Below are 12995 nucleotides of genomic sequence, written 5' to 3' on the forward strand. Positions count from 1 at the left end.
AAGGGGAGGGAGGGGTGGTGGCTTGTAGAATAAAGCTTAGGGAAGTGGACATATAAACACAATACCACAGCATCCAGGGGGGGTATTTCACAAAGCAGGATTACTGAGTTAGCTGGATAACTGCGCGGAGTAAAACCCTGTATCACAAAGCAGGATTACTGAGTTAGCTGGATAACTGCGCTGAGTAAAACCCAGAACAGCTCTTTTTACTTCAGTCCATGTTCCAGATTTGGGAGGGTTCCAGATTTTACACAGTACAGTTATCCAGCTAACTCTGTAATCCTGCTCTGTGAAATAGGACACTGGCCTGGACAGGTAATCTACAGGCTGCTGAACTGGAGCACTTTAACAGAGTCAGCCAATAGAATATGGTTCAAGCACCGTTTAAAATGAACACATTTCATTTCATCTTTGACACACAAAAGATCAAAAAACCATTATCCAAAATACGCATCTGTATAGAACCACACATTTCTCTGCTTTAGACTCGAGACTGAGGAAAGTTAAAGGGCAGTCTAGTCGTTTTTAAAACTGATTTTTGAGATGAGAGCCCAGGACTTGCAGAAGATATGAACACTGTAGTCTCTTTCTTACAAGCCTGCTAATAAACAACAATAACCAGTAAAATGATCAGGTAGAAACAGAGTCTAGCACCTGACATGAAATCCCTCTCCAGAAGCGCCTTTGAAGACACAGGAATGACTGACAGGATGCTGGACATTCCGAGCCACCATTCCGACAGGCTTTACCGTAACCAGGTATGCCACCTCCACTCCTGTTTTACAATCTCACAGACCGGGAGTGAAAAAAGAAATTGAATCGGAACATGTCTATCCACCTGTAAATAAATTCACAGCGCTAACACAAGCGCCTGCACACAGCTCTCCGCCGCATTTATCCCTTCACCGATGTTTACTCTCCAGAAAACAGAATCTCATAAAACTAAACAAAGTTTCAAGAGTGTGACATCTGGTCAGGGGCCGGATGAATAGCTTGTCGCTGATAAAGTGTGACAGTTTGCAGGCTGTAACCCAATTGAAGGCGTGCCAGGGCTGGAATTGCAAATAAACAGCCTGTGTCAAGCGGAGATCACAAAACACAAGTGACACTTTAAGGCTGCAATGCAGTGATCTTCATCTCTGTCCTGGGGGAGACGCAGGGTCTGCTGGCTTTTGTTTTCACTCGGCACTTAACTAATCAAATAAAGCAGTCGATTACACAGTTAACTCACCTCACCTGGTCTCTTGGGTCTGAATTAGTCACCGATATTAAGGCAAAAATAAAAACCAGCAGACCCTGTAGCTCTTCAAGTTGAGGAATGAAGATCACTGGTGTATTTCATCGGTTAAAAATCAGCTGGTAGTACATTACTGCCTATTAATAAAACACGCAGTTAATCTATCAAAATGCATGTAATATATTTATAGAAACGTATTTTCAGATAATTTGTAATGTTTAAGAAAACACAATGTGAACTGTTAATTAAAATGGATAGTATAATTCCATTTTTTGAGTACAAACCTACTTGTATATCATTGTACAAAAACAGTCCTAGAGAGATCTGGGTGTTTCATCCTCTTAAGGGACGATAGAGGGACGGGCCCCACGGTCGGGCATCAAATCAGGGATGTGCCAGTCTAACCCGGGCTGTGCCAGTCTAACCCGGGCTGTGCCAGTCTAACCCGGGCTGTGCCAGTCAAACATGGTGAGGTTGCAAGTACTAGTACACAGTACATGTGAATAGTTAAAGGCCACAAAGTAATTTAATTGATTCAGATTTTTTTTCAGAAAATGTTCAAATCTTCACTCAAAACACTTACGTACTGAAAATACTTCACATGAATTTAAAATGCGGCATGAAACGGAACATTTCCAAATAAGCACATACCTGGCGCACACACCTGACGCACACACCTATCTGAACAGAGGGGAAGCGTGTGGGGAGATTAGAATGAAACAAAACCAGAAAGCGCCCCCAGAAGCTTATCCCGAAAATCTAGCCTCCCAGCCCGCCCCCCTCCACCTCCCCAATACCTGTGACACCGGCTGCACCCTTCTCCCCGCAGCAGACTTCCACCCTTTTTCACAACTACTGTATCGCAACTATTAAAACATTGGGCACCATATGCACAAATTAAGCACTTAATATGAAAACGCAGCATCTGATTTTAGACGTGATACTCTCACATGCAAATTGTGTCATTAAGCTGCAAAGCATACGTGCAAACACTCACGCACGCACACACACACTCACAAACGTGCACGCACACACACACACACACACACACACACTCACACAGAAAAGGCCCTTCTGCAGCACACTAACCCAGTGGAGTGGTGAAGGGCCGGGGGTAGGCTGTTTGTGGCGTGTTGCCGTGGTGACTGAGTCAGTCAGTCAGTCTGGGGCCTGTGGTCAAGCTCCAGGCTGGGTTGACCTTGATGGGGGGGGGGGGCAGATTTACAGCAGGCTAAAGGGGGACTTGCAGAGGACAGGCTGCCACACCTCACAGCTCTACAGGCTCCCGTTCAGGTTCAACCTCTGAATAACGAGCCGTTAACTTCCCTGAATTAGAATTTGACCATGTTTGCTGAAGGATCATTTACCCTCTTAAGGTCACATTGTGTCAGAAATACATATTTTAAAAATGGACATTCACATCCAAGGACTTTTAATCAGATCAACTAATGCTTTAATGTTCTGATGTGTGCAGTTTGAAAAACGATTCCTGCGTTGGTGAAGTTTCTGAAACGATTGAATTACAGACCGACAGCTGAAATCCCTGGGATGGTAACCACTGGAAGAGTGCGGAATAAGTGATGGTACAAATTGTTTTAGAATTGAAACGTATTTTCAAACACCTCAATCAGCCAAGATATTGGCTATCAAAAAACAACAATGCACAAAACAGGAGATATAACACATGAAGAGCAAAAGATCGGTAAAATGGAGGAACCATGGTGTGTTTCTGCCCAAAATGCAATTACGGCTCAAGTGATCTCTACTGGAGGATTAACTCCTTGAATATCGGAGCTCTTGATGCTGACGGTGGCAACTGAAGGACATTTATTACCAAGAACCGGGTGACTATAAATTATGAATAAATTAGAACTCTCATGAATGCAGTGACCACAAGTCACAGTCCGGCCACTATATACAACCGCGGAACTGAAATACACATTTAGACTTAAATAAATCTGATACCGACATGCACACAACTAGGATCGCCTCAAATACAGCAGCTTCCCTTCTTTCAGAGCTCTCAGGAAGACTGCCTTTATTCAGTAACACAACCGGCACACAACTCATATTTCTGCTTTAATTGCAAGCCAATAAACATGTGCATCAAAGATGGCTTAATTATAAACATATATATACAGTATAACTATTGATACGTGTGCATGAAGACGTTTTTCATGGCGTATGGCAGCATGGTGTGGGTGTCAGGTTGAGCTATCGGAATCAACAGGCCCCGTGTGCTGAATTTTCACACGTTGCGCCGCTCTCATAGAGATTACTGAAACTTTAATCCTCTTGGGGGTCTTTTAAAAGGAGAAACAATTGGTGAGGTAACCTATGGTTTTAAATTCATTAGGATAGCTGCATTTAAAATAAATAAAACATTCTGACGCTAAGATTTAAAACAAACGTACAGTCGCGGGATTGGACAAGCCGTCGAGTCACGGATAGAACACAAAAACACGAAATGTAGCTATAATATAGCCTACCACTAATCGAGACACGATGTGTAGGCCTACGTGGCGTAACTACCTGTGTACATGATTGCGCGTCTGGTTTGACAAAATAAAAACAAATGTTAGACGAGATTCTGTGTTTTGAAATTACCGCGTGCGTGCTCCGTATCTGTCCGTCTTCATTGCCGTTTGTCCGTCAGTCATTCCAGTGCGCAGGCCTAAGCAGCAGCGGCCGCTTCCGCCCCGGCTTTTATCTGATTTGCCGCCGTAAGAGCACTGCTAACTGCGGATTTGGAGCGGGTTAAAAAACAAACGTTTAGTTAATTCATGCTCATTTACTAAGTGGTATGTTCCACAGTCCAGCCGTTCAGACCCTCGCCAATACCTGTTTCAGGTTGTTGCTGGTGGGTAATGCTGTTAGAAGTGTGTAGTATAGTCTCAGTATAGAAAGCTATTTTTTGGAAACTGGATTTACTGAACGTATTGCTTGTACATACATTTATTTCCCTCTTTGGTTAAAGTATTTCGGCTTTCACTCTTTGGTTTTACAGTGCTTTGTCTGCACGAAACTGCACCTGCTTTTGGGGTAATAAATGATGCATTTTTGGCACCAAGTGTCTTTTATCCAGCTTGGTTTTCGGGAGTAACATCATCTCATCAGGCATCCCGTCACACTCTCTTAAGTTGCTGTGCATAATTACTCCTTAATTAACCTCTGCTGTCTAAGTATTCTGGCATGAATATTCAGCCTGTCAGCTCCTCCACTGCAGAAGAGTCCATTTTTTCTCCCAGATGAGTTTTCTGCAGTGTACATGCCTTCCACATCAGGTTCAAAATTCCTTTGCATTGTGGGTATTCATTCACACATATACACCCCCAAGGCAGCACAAAGTATTTATTTTTTGTGTTACAGCGATGCGTAGATGACACTAAATTAAAATAAACATCCAAACCATTGTTTCTAGTTCTTCTCCAAAAATCCTGCCCAGTCCAGTTCATTCACCCAACTGTTGTTACTTCATCATTGCAGACAAATTCAAGTTCCTTTGGATTTTATTTCTCAATAACAAATCTTAACTCTGGGCAGGGTTAGAAACTGCACAATTAGGTGACCATTTACAAATATATATGATATATAGACGCTTGTCTCTTCTTTAAAAACATTTTTCTGTGTTTAAGATGAAACCCCCATAGGAAGTACATTATAAATGACTCAAACTCCGAAGGGGAATCTTCAGCAGAGCTTCAGCACTGCAGGTGTTGCTGTAGCTCATGCTGTAACCGTGGTAACCGTGAGAGCATTTTGGGGGACTGCCATTTTGCACCCCAGGATGACTCATCACAAGAGCACCTCTGCTCCTATCTGCAAACTCAGCCCAGGATGACTCATCACAAGAGCACCTCTGCTCCTATCTGCAAACTCAGCCCAGGATGAGTCACCGTAAGAGCTGCTCTGACCTATCAGCAAGCTCAGCCATGTCAGCAAACTCAGCTCATCTCCATACTCCTATTAGCACGCCTCTTTAGGCTAGTCAGGATTTAATTTCTATTGTTAATAGTCAATAAACTTTGATGTCCTTAATCTCCAACCATCCTACCATAAAATGCATTTAAAAAATCCCAGCAGTGACATTCTGCATGTAGACTGAGTAACTACCAATGCTGAACAATTAGGCAGAAAATGTGTTGATGTTCTGATCAGTACAGAGTGAAAGGAGGGGTTTGAAAACAATGTGTAAAGGAGGAAACGTTCAGTCTGTTGTCAGTGTGTGTGTGTATGCGTCTGTGTGTGTGTGTGTATGCGTCTGTGTGTGTGTGTATGCATCTCTGTGTGTGTGTGTATGCGTCTGTGTGTGTGTGTGTGTATGCGTCTCTGTGTGTGTGTGTATGCGTCTGTGTGTGTGTGTACAGTATGTGTGCAATGTTCTAGGAACAGGTATTTCAAATACATGTATTGGAATGATATATTTGCATGCATGTACTTCATAGATGCTGAATGCTATCATGTTGATTGACTCCAGGGTGAGGTCTCTGTAAAATGTGTCACATAGTGCAGGAGGATCCATAATTTCATAAAAAGCTGATTAACACTCATGGATAAGCAGGTAGCCTTCATTTCGGGGTTCAAGTACCCCGGAGTGCTGGACTGGGGGTTGAGGAGCCCCCTCCTTTTTTGAACAGGCACAGATTTTGGCACCACTGATCCTGCAGACCCCGCGCTGAGGCTCTGGCTGCCATGGGGTCAGCAGCCTCATTTTGGGCTCCAGTCCTGCAGCAACTTTATTCAAACCTCTGGAAACAGAAGAGATCTGAGGTGGGTTTGGAGATCAGGCAGGAGAAGTGCGGGCTCCTGGGAAATGTAGTTTTTACTGCGAAAAGGGATCCCACCGTTATTGTGAGCTGCTCTGTTCGGGCTGAAAGCACCTGTTTGGGACAAGACGTTGCAGCTCAAATTTCTGCTGTTCTGTACGTGGAACTCTGCGCACACCCTGCGTTTGGAGATCCCTTCTCAATATCTCATCCCAAGAGAACCCTGAGAGAAACAGGCACACAATGACCCCAATGCAAGAAAATGGTTCTGTATCACTGCCAAGAAATGCTAAGCCATCACCAACAAACAGACAGTGCACATTTCTGTACACACTATACATTTCTATACATACAGAATTTAAAAATGTGGTCAGGATTTAAGTCACGACAGCTGGGTTTGAATTAGCCAAAACAACATACAGCAACAGCAGTAATCTGCACACAATGACATCCTGATAACTGTACCCAATTTAGCGCGTGACTGCAACTACTGAGCGACTCGCGGCTTCATCCCAGAGCCGCAAAATGCGTGTTCAGCGTTATACACCAAATCGGAATCTTAACACATGAAAGAGCGCGCTCAAAGTCACCTTCGGTTATGAAAGGCCGGCGAACGCGCGGCGGTTGAGTAGCAAAGCCTCAGTCCGCGAGTGATTTGTTATCTGACGCAATTCCGTTGATCTGGAGAGAAGAATTAGGTCAACACTTCATAGGACAAAAACTGTGAGGGGCTTTCAGTGCTGTTAGCATGAAAATATGCTGGAAAAGCATTATGAAGCCGGAGGCGGGCACAAAGGACTAAAGTATGCGAGCTGGAATTTCTGCGAGCAGATCATTCGCCGTGCACTTTCTAACTCCGGTTAGAGAAACACAGATAATCCCGTCTCTCGGGCATGTTTTAGATTATTATAATATATACGTTATATCCGGGAAAAGGAAAAGTAAGTCTTACTCCAACAGTGTTGCCATGGCAATGGGTGTACGAACAATTATTTACACTCCAAATGCCCTCATCAGGCATCTTTGATCCGTATGCAATATTATACTACTCTCTCTGTATGCATTCCAATTCTATTTTTTTAAACAGCCTTGAGCCTACATTTCATCCCAAAACTGACGCCCACATTTAAGAGATAAATTCAGAATAATGAAGTGATATTTTTAAATGGATAGATGGATGGACAGACAGGTGTAGATCATAAGAGCAATAATGCTACCAAATATGGGCATATATTTCACATGAACAGAGACGCCATCTGTCATTACACTGCACATCCTTGAAGCACAGAGGTCAACCGGCGTTTCAGACAGCTTAAACCGCAGACTGCCCCCTCCAACGCAGTGACAGACAGGAAACAGCCCCGTTACTAAGCAGCGCACATTAGAGAAAAGGGTCACGTTCGGGGTTTTCTGCTAGAGTTGGAGGATGAGGACAGAGGTATAAGGTCAGGATTTAAACGTTAATTAAACACTAAATCTAATCAAATACTGAATTCCAGATGCTAATTTGTAGCCGGATCATGTAGCTGGCTCGAGACTTATCGCGGTACGTCTGTCTCCGACGGTAAGCGAACCTTTCTGGGCAGCCAGGCTGATTGCTGCCATGGAGATGCCGTCTTCCAGGCCGATGCCGCAATCTCTGCGAGCAATCTCTGCAGACGACCCAGAACTGGAAACAATTATCTGATCAGATCACGGACACTTTATCCAATTTATTATTATTATTTATTTATTTATTTATTTTTACAGCTGGATATATACTGCAGTAATTTGGGTTAGGTTAGGTCGGTACCTTGTTCAAGGGTACAAGGGCGGTGGACTGTCTGGATATAGTAGGCTACTTGCAATCTTTAGGTTACGAGCCCAGTTCCACCCGTTATACAACACTGTTGCTGTTGAATCTCTAAACAGTCAGAATTCAGAGGCGCATTCTGAGTTTTGTGTTTGTCTATCTGTGTAAACTCTAAATATTATAAGTTACTTCTTTTTTACCAGAGAGTCAGTTATATACGAACGTCACCACTCTGGCTTGCTGGTCTGATCACAGTAAGCTCCCAATCACACACATTTGGTCACAGGGGTTTGGAGAGTAATCGTGAGCATGTGTCGTGATTTGAAATAATGAATCGTTACACGAGTGACACTGCGGCATTTTGTGCGATTTAAAAAACCAGGAGAAAACACGTTTTGTACGAGCTGCCGCAGTAACACGCCTGACCTTTGTGTCCTGTGAGATTTATGTGCGCGGAGGCAAGAAGCCCTTCAATCGGCGGGCTCTTCCTGCAGACCGCACCGCTGATCGCTCTCCCTCCATTAAGCACGTCTCCGATGACCCGATTCGTGTCTTTGTGAGTCAGGTCCAGGTCGTTCATCTTCAGCAGTCAGTCGTTCACCTTGTGAAAAAAAGCGGTTTGATACGCACGGCCAACCGCTACTGTTTTCCATCTGCAAACTGCCTCTGTCCACCCCGGTTACGAATATCCCACAATCCTCTTGAAAATGTGGGTCGTTCGCCCACTTGGCCAAGTCAAATCCTAAGGTCAAATCCAAGTGCTTTCAAACCAGCGCCTTCCTGCCAGACACAAAGAATTCACCATTCACTGACCTGTTAAGCGTTGGCAGACACACACTCCATTCACTCACACACACTTGCCCACGGGCAATTTAGAGTCTCCAGTTAGCCCAACCTGCATGACTTTGGAGATGCATGAAGACAAAGGGGGAGAACATGCAAGCTCCATACAGAAAGGCCCTGGCTGGGATTCAGGGGTTACCTGTCATTTCCCTGAAAACTGTTCAGGAGAGGAAAGAAAGAAACGCAAAGCTCAGTCATCATCTTCAAGCTTTCTCTGAGCCTGAATGTCACGTTTCACATTTACAATCACATTCAGCGCTTGAAGGACTCCTCAGACAGACGATACATATGGAAGTCCCACAATAACTGCTATACCCAGCTGAGCCTCTAGGTGTCAGTGTGGCAGCCCATTCAGCCAATGAGGAAACAGTCAAGGTCAACACATTCACAAGGCTGGGCGGTGAAGCCCTGCAGCCCGCAGTGCTGGGGGTCAGATTACAGGGTAATGCAAACAGCTCACAGGTGCTGCCAGAACGCCGCAGCTCGTCACCGGGGGTGAGAGCGCCATGGCAACCCACTCCACCCCCCCCCCCCCCCACAGCGTCAGAGCTTCCTCCCGTCCACCAGATCACTCACCGCTCACCCTGTCTCTCTCTCCCACTCTGTCCTTCCTTCTCTCCCTCTTTCTCTCCCCCTCTCTCTCTCCCACTCCCTGTCTCTCCCTTTCTCTTTCTTGCTCTCTCCCTCTCTCTCTCTCTCTCCCCGTCTCCTTCTCTTGCTCTCTCTCCCTCTCCTTCCCTCCCTCCCTCCCTTCCTCTCTCTCTCTCTGCAGGCTCTCTCTGCATCCTGTCCTGAACACATCACACTCTCACCACAGGAAGAGCTGCGACACACACCGCTGAACACCAAAGCGCAGCCAAACGCAGTCAAAGCGCAGTCAAATGCAGCCAAACGCAGTCAAACGCAGTTGAACGCAGCCAAACGCAGCCAAATGCAGTCAAACAGCACAGCGGCGCGTGTGACCTTGAGCTGCATACACACCCTCTTACTAAACCACTGAAAATACTGTTAACTGAGAAATTATGATTAATTTTCCCTTATTTTTTAAATTACTAACAAGTTATACATGAATAGATACATTATTAATCACCAGCGGAAAATGTGTTTGTCATTATGATGTCATTAGTATGTCATTATAATTCCATCATGACCATTTCAAGTGAATTCTTGCAAAAAAAGCATTTATGTTCTTAATTGTCTTTCATTAAAAATGAATGAATATCATTTGAACTGAATACTGTTGAGGGAAGGTGCTGCGCGGGACTGGTGTGCGGGGAGTATGCCAGCCGTATGGTTACTGCGCTGTGTAGCAGAAGGTGCTGCGCGGGACTGGTGTGCGGGGAGTATGCCAGCCGTATGGTTACTGCGCTGTGTAGCAGAAGGTGCTGCGCAGGGTTGGTGTGCGGGGAGTATGCCAGCCGTATGGTTACTGCGTTGTGTAGCAGAAGGTGCTGCGCAGGGTGGTGTGCGGGGAGTATGCCAGCCGTATGGTTACTGCGTCTGTGTGCGGGAGTAGAGCGGGGTCTGCGCGTGGACTGGTGTGCGGGGAGTATGCCAGCTGTATGGTTACTGCGCTGTGTAGCAGAAGGTGCTGCGCGGGTGGTGTGCGGGGAGTATGCCAGCCGTATGGTCACTGCGTTGTGTAGCAGAAGGTGCTGCGCGGGACTGGTGTGCGGGGAGTATGCCAGCCGTATGGTCACTGCGCTGTGTAGCAGAAGGTGCTGCGCGGGACTGGTGTGCGGGGAGTATGCCAGCCGTATGGTCACTGCGTTGTGTAGCAGAAGGTGCTGCGCGGGACTGGTGTGCGGGGAGTATGCCAGCCGTATGGTTACTGCGCTGTGTAGCAGAAGGTGCTGCGCGGGGTTGGTGTGCGGGGAGTATGCCAGCCGTATGGTTACTGCGCTGTGTAGCAGAAGGTGCTGCGCGGGTTGGTGTGCGGGGAGTATGCCAGCCGTATGGTCACTGCGTTTGGTAGCAGAAGGTGCTGCGCGGGACTGGTGTGCGGGGAGTATGCCAGCGTATGGTTACTGCGCTGTGTAGCAGAAGGTGCTGCGCGGGACTGGGTGTGCGGGGAGTATGCCAGCCGTATGGTCACTGCGCTGTGTAGCAGAAGGTGTCTCGCCGCAAACGGTCTGGCTGGGGAGTATGCAGCGTATGGTTACTGCGCTGTGTAGCAGAAGGTGCTGCGCGGGACTGGTGTGCGGGGAGTATGCCAGCCGTATGGTTACTGCGCTGTGTAGCAGAAGGTGCTGCGCAGGGTTGGTGTGCGGGGAGTATGCCAGCCGTATGGTTACTGCGCTGTGTAGCAGAAGGTGCTGCGCGGGACTGGTGTGCGGGGAGTATGCCAGCCGTATGGTTACTGCGCTGTGTAGCAGAAGGTGCTGCGCGGGACTGGTGTGCGGGGAGTATGCCAGCCGTATGGTTACTGCGCTCTGTAGCAGAAGGTGGTTTATAATTCAATCAGCCACTAAATCACAGAGCTCAAACTCAAAGGCACTGATGGGCTAAATTGTAGAGGCTGCGCTCCTTACTTCAAAGGCCTAAATTAGCTGCTGATTGAAAGGAAATCACAGAACTCAGAGGAGACTGCGGCCCTCCAGGACCGGGCTTGGAGACCCCTGCTCTACCCGAGTTTCTGTTTTTACCTCAGCGGCTTGCTTTCCGCGGGCTCATGTGGATCAGTGTTTCCACCTGAGAGAGGTTATAACCTGCCCCAGCACTAATGTGGATCAGTGTTTCCACCTGAGAGAGGTTATAACCTCCCCCAGCACTAATGTGGATCAGTGTTTCCACCTGAGAGAGGTTATAACCTGCCCCAGCACTAATGTGGATCAGTGTTTCCACCTGAGAGAGGTTATAACCTGCCCCAGCACTAATGTGGATCAGTGTTTCCACCTGAGAGAGGTTATAACCCTTGGGTCCCCTAAGTAACTCCTACTGTGGATCAGTGTTTCCACCTGAGAGAGGTTATAACCTGCCCCAGCACTACTGTGGATCAGTGTTTCCACCTGAGAGAGGTTATAACCTGCCCCAGCACTACTGTGGATCAGTTGGTTTCACCTGAGAAGAAATGTTATGGATTAACCTCGCCTATGTGACTCCACCCAGTCAATGTAGCGCCTGTCTTATGTGATCCAAGTTTATTGCTTAGTGACATAGAAAGGACTGAAAAATCTTTAAAATATGAATGTGGTCATGAATATGAAACTCCAATAATACATTAACTAGGTGTTACATGAAGTAGTTAATATTCTTCAAGTGAACAAGCAAGGCTTCAATGTACAAAACATTGTCACGGTGACCTCTAGTGGCAGTATGGGACTATGCATGTCTTGAATTTACTGGACAGAAGCAGTGCAGTCCATAGTGGCTTGTTGTGCGCTTTAATCAGTTTAATTAGAGGCTTGGCTTAAGGAAGGCAGCGGCAGAACCAGGCTGCAGCGGCGTGTTCTGGACCTGACTGAGCCGAGGCAGCAGGTACAGATTCTGTTCTGACAAATCGGGAACAGATGAATACTAATGCTTTTTTAAAATGCAAAGCACCTTATGGGCCTGCCTTGTAACTAAACTCATACTCACACTCACTCGCACACTTGCACACTCGCACACTCACTCACTTACGCTTTGCAGGCTGAATATTCTCCACAAGGGGGAGCCAATAGCAGCCAAAGCACTACATAAGGGTGGTGGCTTCTCAGCAATGACACTGTGTACCCTTGTTTAAAATATAAATTTAGAAAAACAGTTCTCTGAGATCATAACAAACCAGGACCCCTTCCCTCTACAAATGAAGAAAAAAAACACGAATATGCAATACAAAAAGCAATACAAACTGCAGCTCATGACTAACCACAAATGGTTTTAATGAGTGTCAATGGCAAAACACTGTTCATTTTTCCAGTAAGTCACAGAACGCAGGCACATTTGTGAGATGTGGTGTTCCCTCGCCGTTGGAATTCACGAATGAGCCAGTGTTCTGTGCTGCTGCTGGTGAGCCACTAATGGAAGCATTACTCAGGATAAGGCCTGCAGGTAAAGGCCTACAGGCTAAGGCCTACTGGTAAAGGCCTACAGGTAAAGACCTACAGGTAAAAACATACAGGTAAAGACATACAGGTAAAGGCCTACAGGTAAAGACCTACAGGCTAAGGCCTACTGGGAAAGACCTACAGGTAAAAACATACAGGTAAAGACATACAGGTAAAGGCCTACAGGTAAAGACCTACAGGTTAAGGCCTGCTGGTAAAGGCCTATGAGTAAAGGCCTACTGGCAAGCCCCGAACACAGTTATTATGGGTTGCTAGTGGGCCGCTAATGATTGGTCTACAACCTCCCCAGACATTCCCATGTCACCCCC

Source organism: Anguilla rostrata, chromosome 18, assembly GCF_018555375.3.
Source record: "Anguilla rostrata isolate EN2019 chromosome 18, ASM1855537v3, whole genome shotgun sequence".
Taxonomy (NCBI): domain Eukaryota; kingdom Metazoa; phylum Chordata; class Actinopteri; order Anguilliformes; family Anguillidae; genus Anguilla; species Anguilla rostrata.